The sequence below is a fragment of the Lissotriton vulgaris genome, chromosome 10 (assembly GCF_964263255.1).
Source record: "Lissotriton vulgaris chromosome 10, aLisVul1.2, whole genome shotgun sequence".
Classification (NCBI taxonomy): domain Eukaryota; kingdom Metazoa; phylum Chordata; class Amphibia; order Caudata; family Salamandridae; genus Lissotriton; species Lissotriton vulgaris.
The window spans coordinates 888,919,678-888,932,003 of NC_141698.1; the positions used below are offsets into that span (position 1 = coordinate 888,919,678).

General features: G+C 51.0%; 1 protein-coding gene across 3 annotated transcripts in view; it reads left to right on the top strand.

The window, feature by feature from the left end:
• Positions 1–12,326, top strand: part of AKAP9 (A-kinase anchoring protein 9) — a 1,796,561-nt gene that overhangs the window by 1,750,932 nt on the left and 33,303 nt on the right. The gene's annotated exons all lie outside the window — the stretch shown is intronic.

Here is a 12,326-nt window from a genome sequence, read left to right on the forward strand (position 1 = left end):
GAGGTCTTAGACAACCTTAGAAAGCTCTCTAAGTGGTAGCTGTTGAGAGTTGCGAGCAGCCTTCAGTCTTAGTCCAGAAGGAGAGTAAAGCAGCTTGTTTTACCAGAATGCAATCTTATAGTATAGATTAAGTGAAAAATAAACACACAAGGTATTTATAAAAATATATATTTATTATATAATACTCTCTAACACATACAAATATCTCCTACCCGGAGATATGCATAATGCACACAATACTCTGCAAAGAAACACAGTAAATAACACGTAATACACAGTGGCGCCCAGGGGGGGGACCAAACCCTGTACTAAGAAAGTGGTATAAGAAACACAACTCGGTCAAGACAATGTTGAGATGATGTAGAAGTGGTGGGGACCCAAGGAACCACGCAAGGTGGGTGACTAGAAACCCCATGGAGAGCGTGTGTCATGTTATTGTTAATAAACTTGTAGAGCGTACGAATACCCGTGGGTGTCTTAGCGCTATATAGGGTATTGCAGTGGAGTGGTAGTCAAGAAGAGAAAACAAAGCGGCTAGACATTAAAAAGCCAGGTTTTTAACGGATTCCTAAAATTTAAAAGAGTGTGTGCCGCTTTGATGTGTATAGGCAGAGTGTTCCAAAATGTTTAAGTTTCAGAGGAGAAACAGCTGCCCCTGACCCCATTTAATTCTCTTGAATTTGGGGTGAGCAATCATGAACGTATTTTTTGATCGAAGATCTTTATTAGGAATGTACCAGGAGAGGGAGCGTCTAAGGTAGGCGGGTCCTGAGTTGTGTAAGGCCTTCTACACAAAGCAAAGTTCCTTTTTAACTCATCATCCCCTCTTGATTCTAATTTATGGTGGCCGGATGATCTCAGCCATGCCCCCACGCCTAAAGACTCGGTGAGAAACCTGGGAGTGCGCTGGGATAATCATCTCAATTTCAACGCCCAGGTTCAAACAGTAGCAGCATCCTGTTTTGCTAAGATCAAGACAATTAGACGGCTCATCAACTACCTGCCGATGGACTGCCGTAAGACTGTGGTACAAGCCCTGATAATATCTCACCTGGACTACGCCAACGCACTATATCTTGGCATCACAGCAGGCCTATGCCACAAGTTACAGACTGTCCAGAATGCTGCTGCTCGGCTGGTGGAGAGAATTCCTGCCAGACATCACATCTCCCCACACCTCCGTAAACTCCACTGGCTCCCCATTTCCAAGAGATGTATTTTTAAGGCCATGACCCTGGCTTTACGGGCCTCCAAGGGCAAAGGCTCGGCCCATCTGAAAAGCACTCTGAGACCGTATGTCAACACCAGGACATTACGCTCAAATTCCCTACTTCTGCTGGAAACCCCTAGATTTAAACGTACTCGCGCCGGAGGGAAAACATTCGAGGTCTGTGCCACTCGGTGTTGGAATAACCTCCCGGTTGCATTACGAGCCTGTCAAACCGAATTAGCATTCCGAAAGTCCCTGAAAACACATCTCTTCCCCATATAATGCCCCATTGGTGCCTAGCCTCTAAGTTCCATGATTTATCAGCGCCGGGACGCCCCGTTGGGGCAGCTGTTGCGCTTTACAAAATACACAAATAAAATAAATAAATAAAATAAATAAATCTATCGACAGCCAATGGAGTTTTTAGGTCAAGCAGACCTAACCCTCAATGCGTGAGCATTGAGGTGTCTGCTTCAGACCTATTGTGGCCCGTATTTAGGAATGTGGACAGCTACCAGACGCGCGCTTTGACGAGGTCAGATTTCACCTCGGGAGCGAGCGTCTGGTAGCTGCGCATGCGCGAAGCAAATCCCTTGCTCTCACACACACAGGCAGCCCCCACTCCTCTGCATGCACGCACACACACACACACACAGGCGCGCGCATGCACACGCAGGCATACGACACACATACAGGCACACTATCCCCTACCTCGCATTCTCTCTCAATCACACACAGTCACGCATGCGCACACACATTCCATCGCGCACACACGCGCGCACACACTCCCCCACCCCTCCCAGGCAAACACACAGGCACGCACGCACTTCACTTCAGCCCTGGGCCCCACTCACCGATTGCGCTCTTCCGGCGGGCTCCTCACGGCGCGGCGCGTCTCGTCTCCTCTTCTCAATCGGGCTCGCGGACCTCGGGAGGCGGGACTTCCGGCCGGCCGCGACCGGATTCGCCGGCCGGCCAAGAGCTTCCGGGTCGCAGCGGCCAGCGCGGCGGCACTCCTTAATGTGAACGTGTTCTTTTAAAGTAGCTATTTCCTTCCTTCCCCATTTGAAGTAGGACCTGGAAGCAGTGAGTAGTATAGGTAGATGATGTTTCAATCGGTCTCGAATTCATCTGAGAGGGGTGTTATTGCACAGGAGTCCCTTTAAAATATTAGGTTGCTACTGCAGTGGACGACGCCAAGTCTGTACAGATAGCTCTTTCAGAGAACACGATGTTTCTTCATAGTTAACGTTATTGAAATAACGGACAGCGACGCGCGTGGAATGCGATTAACTGAACTCGGTGGACACTCTTGTTGGTAAAGTTGGGAGCGCTCGGGAAGAAGACCCGGCTTCGTGCGCTGTGTATAAAACCGACTATTCTATGAAGTTTGAAAGTGCCTGAAGACAGTTCTTCATGTGTACAAATGAAGGAATGCCGGGTGCAGAAGGGTTCCATGGAGCCCCCGCAGGCCGGGCCCAATGCCTGCGTTGCCGATCAACAGGCCGCTGCCTAGTGTTGATTCCACCTTGCATGACCTCACGCCCTGCCTTTCGATTTCACTTTTGTGGGTTCTTTTTCACCCCTTCTATCGTCTTGTGTCACTGCTTCCCTGCCTTTCCCTTTCTGCCTCTCTCTTGCTGTGGGTCCAAGTGTGGTGATGAATATGTCACAGGCTCCACAGTGAGTGCGGAGGCCCACCATCCGCAAACAAGATGCGCAAGATTCCTAGATGGCATGCACTCGTTCTTCCGCAGTGTTTTGGGGCCCCTGTGCGGCGCTAGCAGGGAACAGGGTTTAGATGTGCCAGGAGTATCCCTTGTGCTACGACACGCGCTCCGCTGCCACCTACTGGTTCATCCATGATTGTTTAGGGCTTGTAATGCGTAACAAGCGCCCGGGGTCCAGGTTCTATGCGCAGCGCACCGCGAACGAGAGAAGACAAATAAAACAAGCATAAAAGGTCAGAGGCATACAGTAGACGAGCATGGGGGTGAAATGAGCGGTAACCACAGCCAAGTGGGGTGAGGGGGCAGCGCAGAGTCCTCACAAAAGGACATAGGGCAGTCTTGGCAAATGCGCAGTGGAAGGGGAAAACTGATCCATCACTGGACTTATTATTTTTGAAAAATGTCCATTCCCTAAATCTCATTTGAGCCCAACCCATTCCATTCGGGTATATCGAGGGATTATCAGTAAACTGCTGTCCCTCTGTCTACCAGTGACAGCAATTCGCCCTGAACATCCTCCTGGAGTGGACAAAGCATGTACAAACACTCCTCACGATTCAAGATCATTGAAAAGCACATGTATTCTTACAGTCTCCGTAGGGTATTCCTTTTGCATCTTGGAGCGCTAGTTTTCGAAATGCCATTAGATGTTCTTAATTGGTGTCAAATTATGTCTCCTGGTTTCAATAAATATTTTCATTTGACTAGTAACATTTCACAATTTTTGCTGGTTACTTTTACTTTAATGTCCAAAACAGCCCATTTGCAGCAGTTGGATTAAAAACAGTAATAATGGGTAAACTGAAATTTATTTCACTTCTGTTCCTGGATTTTCGTCACAAAAAATACACTGAACATAATCTTCACAAAAGTTATTTACCAACGTTTAAGCTATTGCCATTATAAATTACAATAACTTTTATTTACGTATTAATTATTTTTAAAAAGCCATTGTTATTTGTAATATCAATACATCTAAGTCACATAAATACAACACATATTGCATTACGAATGCTATCGGTGTCACATTTGCGAAAGTTAAAACTATTGGCATTGTAAATGACAAAGCTATTAATTTAGCTATTTTCAAAACCAACACATAAATACAAAATTTGTCATTTACAATACCAATAGCTCAAACTTCCCTAATGCGAGACCTATTGCATTGCAAATGCTTGTTTTATGGATGCTGCGATAGGATGAAATTTGGGCAGGTCAAGGGCAAGTCTGGCCACAGCATTTTGGACGCTCTGTAATTTCCTTTTGTACTGCTTCTGGAGCTTGACATACAGTCCATGACCACAATCTCACTTTTAGAGCTCAGGCAAAGAAAACTGCCGCTGTTTGCTACGGCCTGCTCAGAACCACACGGAAAATTCTTCCTCTCTTACCCACCCACTCAAGAAAGTTGTTGATCCAGGCGCTCATCCGCTCCAGGCTGGATTACAGCAACCCACTTTACTTGGGGACCCTAACTCAGTCGTTTCCAAACTGCAAATGGTGCAAAATTCTGCAGCAAGACTTCTTACAGGCACAAAAAAACGCTGCTCTGCAAAACCCGCCTTACGCTCTCTCCACTGGCTCCCAGTACAGAAGAGAATACATTTTAAGGCCATTGCATAGCACACAAGGGCATGTAAGGCAAAAACCTGGTCAAACCATACAAGGCAACCCGAAGTCTTCGCTCAGACGAGCCTCACATGGCTGAGGTTCCCAGGGCACAGAGAGTCCGAACCGGTGGTCGCCTCTTCTCCTATAATGCCCCCAAGCTTTGGAACTCCCTCCCTCTCCCTATCCGTAAGGAAGCCAGCCACTTGACTTTTCGCAGACAACTGAAAACCTGGCTATTCCCATAACTCCTTCTCCCCCCCTAGCGAACTCCACAGCACTGGGACGCCTCTGGGTAGCCATGCACTATACATAGGCATTTTTCATTTCATTACAATAGTCACATTTTGAAAGAACCAATAGAGGGATTAATGTTTTTCTGGAGGTCACATGAATGAAAGGGAGAATCTTCTTAATGATTCGCAAAAAGTTGAAACTGGACAAAACCACGGAGCAAATATGCTTGTTAAAATCCAGTTTGCGGTGGGGGGGGACCAGTTTGATGCACTATGCTATGCACTATTCGTTTGTACATTCTACTTCCTAAAAAAAGAAATGACTGCATTTGTGATTTGTTCAATGATGATGGTGATTGTCTCTGGGTGACAGAGCATTGCAGGATATATGCTTACTATGCAATCAATAAAATCTGTTTAAAAAAAAAAAAAAAGCCAGTTTGCCATCAGTGATTACGGCCAAATTATTTGCTTTTTGGACCGGGGTGAGAAGAGTTTCCAACTCTTTAGGCCAGCAGGCTGGGTTCCAAAAAGGGGTTTATTGCCAAAAAGAACGACCTCTGTTTTTAAAGGCAATGTTTACCCATCCAATTACTGATTGCTCTCATACCATTGTGAAATTGACAGGTGGTTGTATCCAGGTTGTTTGAGACCGACACGACAGTCTGCGTGTCGTCGGCATATGAAGTGGGGGAGAACCCGAAAGATCTAATCAGGGCAGAAAGATCAAACACATAGATATTAAAAGGTAGGGGACTCAGGGAAGATCCCTGAGGGAACCCACAGGAGAGGGAGAAACTTCAGATGTAGCATTCTCCATCATAACCGACTGCTCTGTCGGATAAAAAGGGAACAAAGTAGGTCAATTGCTTTGCCAGTAATGCCAATTTTTTTAAGTGATCAATGAGGGTGGCATGATCAACAGTGTCGAAGGCCGCCGACAAGTCGAGGAGGACAAGAGCTACAGAGCCTCCTTTATCGAGATTGGTTCTAAGTTCGTCCGTGGTATTTATTAAGGCCGTTTCTGTACTATGTTAGGCCCTAAAACCGAAATGGGTGGGGTCCAATAACTGATTGTCTTGCACAATCTGAGTCAGTTGTAGTTTGATGAGTTGTTCCACTATCTTTGCTGGAAAAGGCAGTCTAGAGATAGGACGATAGTTAGCTGGATTTTCGGGGTCTAAGTTGTGGTGGTGGGCGACCACTGTGCCCTCGGCCTGGTTGCCCCCTCGCTCCCCGCCTGCTGCCTGCATATTACCTGCTGCCTGCCTGCCTGCTGCCGATCCAACCCGGCGCCCCAGCCGCCGCAGGGCCGCCCACCTCGATCGCTGATCCAGCCCGGCGCCCCAGCCGCCGCAGGGCCGGCCGCCTGGATTTTCGCGCCGGTTTTTGCCGCGACCCCGCCCCCCCCCGCCTGCCGATAGGTCCACGCGCTCCACGCCTCCCGCCTGACCCGCCCTCCCGGCTCCCTTCTTATGGAGCCCCCCCAGCGACCGCGCCAAAGGTAAGCCAAAGGTAAGCCCGTCTGCGCCCGTCCGTGCCTGGACCGCGCCCAGTGCCAGGACCCCTGGCCCCCGCAGATCCCAGCCCACCCGCCGGACGTACGACGCCGCCACCCTCATCGCACTCAACGACGGACGAGTCCCGGGATGCTACCGTGCCACCCCGAGACGCTCCCACGGACCCTTCTGCTGCACCGCCTGCAAGTTCACCTGCATCCGGACCTGCCTCGCACCAGCACCCGCCAAGACGAACACCAGCAGCAACCACCTCAAGTGCATCCTGCTCAACACCCGCTCAGTCCACAGACACGCCATCGAACTCTGGAACCTCATCGACACCACAGCTCCTGACGTTGCCTTCCTCACGGAGACCTGGATGAACGCCTCTTCAGCCCCCGACATCGCCATCGCCATCCCAGAGGGCTACAAGATCACCCGGAGGGACCGCACCGCCAACCAGATGGGAGGAGGCATCGCCATCATCCACAGGGACACCATCCGCATCACGACTTACACCGACGACATCCTGACTACCGCCGAACACCTACACTTCCAGATCCACACCGACCCGAAGACCACCCTCAGAGGCACCCCTGATCTACCGACCCCCGGGACCACGCACACAATTCAGCGAGGACATCGCCGACTTCGTCAGCCCGCATGCCCTCCCCTCCGCTGACTACATCCTCCTGGGGGACCTCAACTTCCACCTGGAGAACAACAACGACGGCAACACCACCACCCTGCTAGACAACCTCGCCAACCTCGGACTCAAGCAGCTGGTGACCACCCCCACCCACCTCGCCGGACACACACTCGACGCCGTCTTCTCATCCAGCAAAGACATCGCCTTCAGCCACGCCACTGGACTCCACTGGACGGACCACAGCTGCGTCCACTTCACCTTCAGAAGAACGACGATCCACCACCACCAACAACAGGTCGCCCGCAGAAACTGGAGCAAGATCACAGTCGACCAGCTCGCCGCTTCCCTGAGCCAGCACCCTCCCGCCAGCTCAGCGAACCCCAGCCAGGCCGCCGACAACCTCACGAAGTGGATCAGCAACTGCGCGGACGAACTCGCCCCACTGAAGACCCCGCCCAGCAGACCGGGCAGCAAGAAGGCCCCATGGTTCACCGACGAACTCAAGAGCTCCAAGAGGAACTGCCGAGCCCTCGAGAAAGCCTGGAGAAGGGAGCCAACACCGGACAACATGACCACCCTCAAGCTTGCCACCCGGAAGCACCACCAGCTGATCCGTGACACCAAGAAAACTGCATTCAAGGACCGACTGGACAACAACTCACACAACTGCAAGGAACTCTTCAACATCGTGAAAGAGCTCTCCAACCCCAACGCCGGAAACAACGACATCACCCCATCGCAAGAACTCTGCAACTCCCTCGCCTCCTACTTCCACAACAAGATCGCGGACATACACAACAGCTTCAACACCCAACCGACGAACGCCACGTCCGACTCGACCGAACCACCGCCCCCCACCACCACCCTCCGCGCCTGGACTCCTATCAGCACCGAAGACACCGCCCGCATGATGAACTCCATCCACTCCGGATCTCCGACCGACCCCTGCCCTCACCACGTCTTCAACAAGGCCGACGCTGTCATCGCACCCCACCTGCGGGACATCATCAACACCTCATTCGACACCGCCACCTTCCCTGAGAGCTGGAAGCACTCCGAACTCAGCGCTCTACTCAAGAAACCAACAGCGGACCCCACCGAACTCAAGAATTACCGCCCCATCTCGCTCCTCCCGTTTCCAGCCAAAGTCATCGAGAAGACCGTCAACAAGCAACTGGCCGCCTTCCTCGAGACGAACGGATCCCTCGACCCCTCACAGTCTGGCTTCCGAGCCAACCACAGCACCGAGACCGCCCTCATCGCTGCCACCGATGACATCCGAACCCTGATGGACAACGGAGAAACAGCGGCCCTCATCCTCCTAGACCTCTCCGCGGCCTTCGACACCGTCTGCCACCGCACCCTAGTGCAGCACCTCTACAACGTCGGAATCCAGGAGAAGGCACTGGAATGGATCATCTCCTTCCTTGACGGAAGAACCCAGAGAGTCCGCCTACCACTGTACAAATCAAAGGCCACCGAAGTCATCTGCGGCGTACCCCAAGGATCCTCGCTGAGCCCAACCCTCTTCAACGTCTACATGAGCCCCCTCGCGGCCATCGCACGCCACCCAGCTGATCCTCTCCCTTACCAACGACCCCGCCGCCGCCAGAGCCAACCTTCACGAAGGAATGAAAGAGGTAGCCGAGTGGATGTCGACCAGCCGCCTGAAGCTGAACTCGGACAAGACGGAAGTCCTCATCCTGGGATCCTCGCCCTCCGCCTGGGACGACTCCTGGTGGCCCCCTGCCCTGGGAACCGCACCCAAACCGACAGACCACGCACGCAACCTGGGCTTCATCCTGGACTCCTCCCTCTCCATGACCAAGCAAGTCAACGCCGTCTCCTCGTCGTGCTTCAACATCCTGCGCATGCTACGGAAAATCTTCCGGTGGATCCCCACCGAGACCAGGAAGACTGTCACCCAGGCCCTCGTCACCAGCCGACTGGACTACGGCAACGCCCTCTACGCCGGAACCACCACCAAGCTCCAGAAGAGACTCCAACGGATCCAGAACGCCTCAGCCAGACTCATCCTTGACATCCCACGACACAGCCACATCTCCGGACACCTAAGAGACCTGCACTGGCTCCCGGTCAACAAGAGAATCACCTTCCGTCTCCTTACCCACGCACACAAAGCTCTCCACGATCAAGGCCCGAGCTACCTCAACAACCGCATCAACTTCTACGCTCCCAAACGACACCTCCGATCAGCCAGTCACGCCCTCGCCGCCGTCCCCCGCATCCGAAGAACGACAACAGGAGGAAGGTCCTTCTCCTACCTGGCCGCCAAGACCTGGAACTCCCTCCCGACCGACCTGCGCCTGACCCAAGACCACCTCGCCTTCAGGAAGAAGCTCAAGACCTGGCTGTTCGGGCAGTAGCAGCAACCCCCCCCCCCCCCCCACCCCCCCCCTAGTGCCTTGAGACCCTCCGGGTAAGTAGAGCGCTCTATAAATGTCTATGATTGATTGATTGATTGATAAGTTCCATTTCTTGAGGAGTGGTAAGATGGACGCCTTTTCTCATAGTTTTGGAAAAGTTCCAGCTCTGAACATCCCATTAAAGATGTTGGTGAGATACGAGGTAATGGGGATAGGGATCATTTTGAGTATTGACAGTGGGCAGGGATCAAGTGGGTGACCCTGACTTGGTGGACTAGATTAGGTTAAGAACTTCTGAGTCAGTGACATAGGAAAATTGGCTGAGTTTAGGTTGAAGATTATTGAGTGGAGAGATAAGATCAGGAGTGGAAGCCTGTGCTATAGTGATGCTATCGATGGGATCTGAATTTTTGGAGCATGTAAACTGATTGTAGATTTGTTCCACTTTATCCAGAAAATAAGATGCAACCTTCTCGCAGAAGGAAGAACTATTATTATAGTTTTTGTTGGGGCGTGGCTTGGGCGCCGATGGCGATGGTCGCCTGAGAGCTCGGCTCCGGGACTGAGCCCGTGATTATCCTGTAAATCGGAGGCTGCGGGGCACCCCAGACCCCGCATTCTGCTGAACGGACCGACGAAGACCTGCCAGGGCCCCTGGCGAGGCTCGGACGAGTGGTGATCCGGCGTAAAACCGAAGTTTGCGGAGTGCGACCCAACATGGCGCCCGGACTTCATTGTCCCCCTGGCCGGATCCTTTGAATTGGAGGAGCGTCGCGGGCGGCGTCTCGCCCCCGGCTTTGCCATCCCCTGCTGATCTGTGCACTAGATATCGGTCAGATCGGACTTTCTACAACAAGAATGCACTCGGTTGGGTGACTGGGCGGATGCCCACGTTATAGTGGATCCCGTGAGCGGACGTCTGGTGAACCGGGCGGTGGCCCAACTCACGACACCGCACCTAGCTACGTTTTCCTGGCCAGTCCACTTCCATGGGAGGCGCGACACTCTGGCGCCACAAATCGTCCGGTGGAGTTGGTGACCCTCACCCCGGGACTTTAGCGGCTGTGCGGGCCTGCCCGACCTGGCGGCGGTTATCTCCGCCCCCTCATCGGTGCCCTCGGACGCCGTGGTGGTGGCGTGAGCCGAAGCGGAGAAGTTCCCACAGGCCCTGGAGAAGGAGGTCTCCGATACTCGATTCGAGGTCCAGTAACCGGGAGGGTCGTGGTTGGCGTCTGCACCCGGAGACGCCTGCTCCTGGACCATCACGGAGTGCCCCCGGCGATATGGGGAAACCTAGAGGAGCCAAGGGGACTACCCCAACCGCCTCAGACTCAGAGACCCAGGACAAAGAGGAACATGGGGACCCAAAGAGTTCTGGTGGTGCATCGATGCAACAGCAGTTCGACCGCGTCCTGGAGGCGATAGCGACCACCTCTTTGATGATATTTACTATCATCACCACATAAAGGAAACAGATGCCAACTTCTCATTCATCCACATCACTCATTTGTATTTCGACAAATTTGTTGTTGAGTTTTCTTTCAGCCTCTCTATGAGAGTGGTGATTTTTCACCTTCTTGTAGACTTCATTTCTTAATTCCTCTAATTCTAGCTCATCAATATTTCTCTTCACCCCCCTCTTGGGTTCTAGAGACTTCTTTTTGCATTTTTGGCATTTGCAACAGATAAAGATAATCAACACGACCACACCTATCATGACTATTGGCATCAGTATTTTCCACAAAATATTTCTACCTAGGTTAGAAAACCAACTACCTATAGAGGAGAGACCTCCAGTCAGTCTCGTCCAGGCACTGTCAACCTCCAATGGTTTGAGTTCTTTCTCCAAATTAGTTATGTTCTTCACATATTGTTTTAATTCAATACTTTTATCTGGAATGTAAGTGCAACAATGTTGCGCTTTCAGCATTCTACAGACTCCGCCCTCTTTTGCTAATAAGGTGTCGAGGGCAAGACGGTTTTGTAAAACCATTGATCTGATCGCAACCATTTCAGTATTGACCATCAGGAATCCAGCAGCAGTGTCCGTTGATAGCCGGTCCACTACTGTAGACAATTTGCAGATTCTATGGGTGTTCAGAACTACCATCATTCCAGGTATCAGTGCACTAAAAATATCACCTATAATTTCACCTACACTTTCACGTTTACTACGCACTAAGCCATTAGTTTCTTCATCGCTTCCAGCTGCATTATTCACATGGTATATTTTCGGGAAAACAATGCCAAAGTAGCAGCTTCCATACCAGTGATCCGGCAATTTGAAATAAGCCTTGTTCCCACATATATAATATATTCCGGGAAACACAGGTTCTGACCCATTTTTGAAACCCCAACCTCCAATTACTTTGTAATTATGTTCACACTCGCTGGAACCGATGAATACATTGTTATAGTACTCTGTCTTTTCTCTATGGATACAAAGTTTCCCCTTTCGTTCAAAATCCAGCAACAAGGCAGGATTAGCTTCGCCTTGCGAGGTGTTATCCATGTGCTCAGCCCACCTAGGGACTCTATCTTTTTCGTCATTTGCTTTCTTTTGAAACTTTTCTCTCCTTCTGTCTGCCATCTTAATGAACATCTTTTCCTGCTCTTGTAGAGAACAGGTCAGATTTCCTTGCCTTGCTTCATCTAAATCTATGTTGCCTATAGTCAGAAAATATTCTCCCATATAACGAGTCACGTCACTTTTGGTATGTACAAGGTTCAGGTGTCCTCTAATAGGAAGTTCAGAAAATACTACGTCAGCATTTGAATAATAGTACTGTAAAGTGCTCCTATAAAACAAGCTAGCTAAAATACTGCAGGAAATTCCATAGGTTAAAGGTAGGTGGTGGTATGTCACGCCTTCAGCCACTGAGGTAGGTAGCTTCATGCAGACATAACAGTCTTCTATTTCCATAGCTTCTACGTAATGCACCAACAAATTAGCAAAAACATTCAAATGTGTCCTGTTTCTCATTTTGTGGAAGTGTAGTCCATCCTC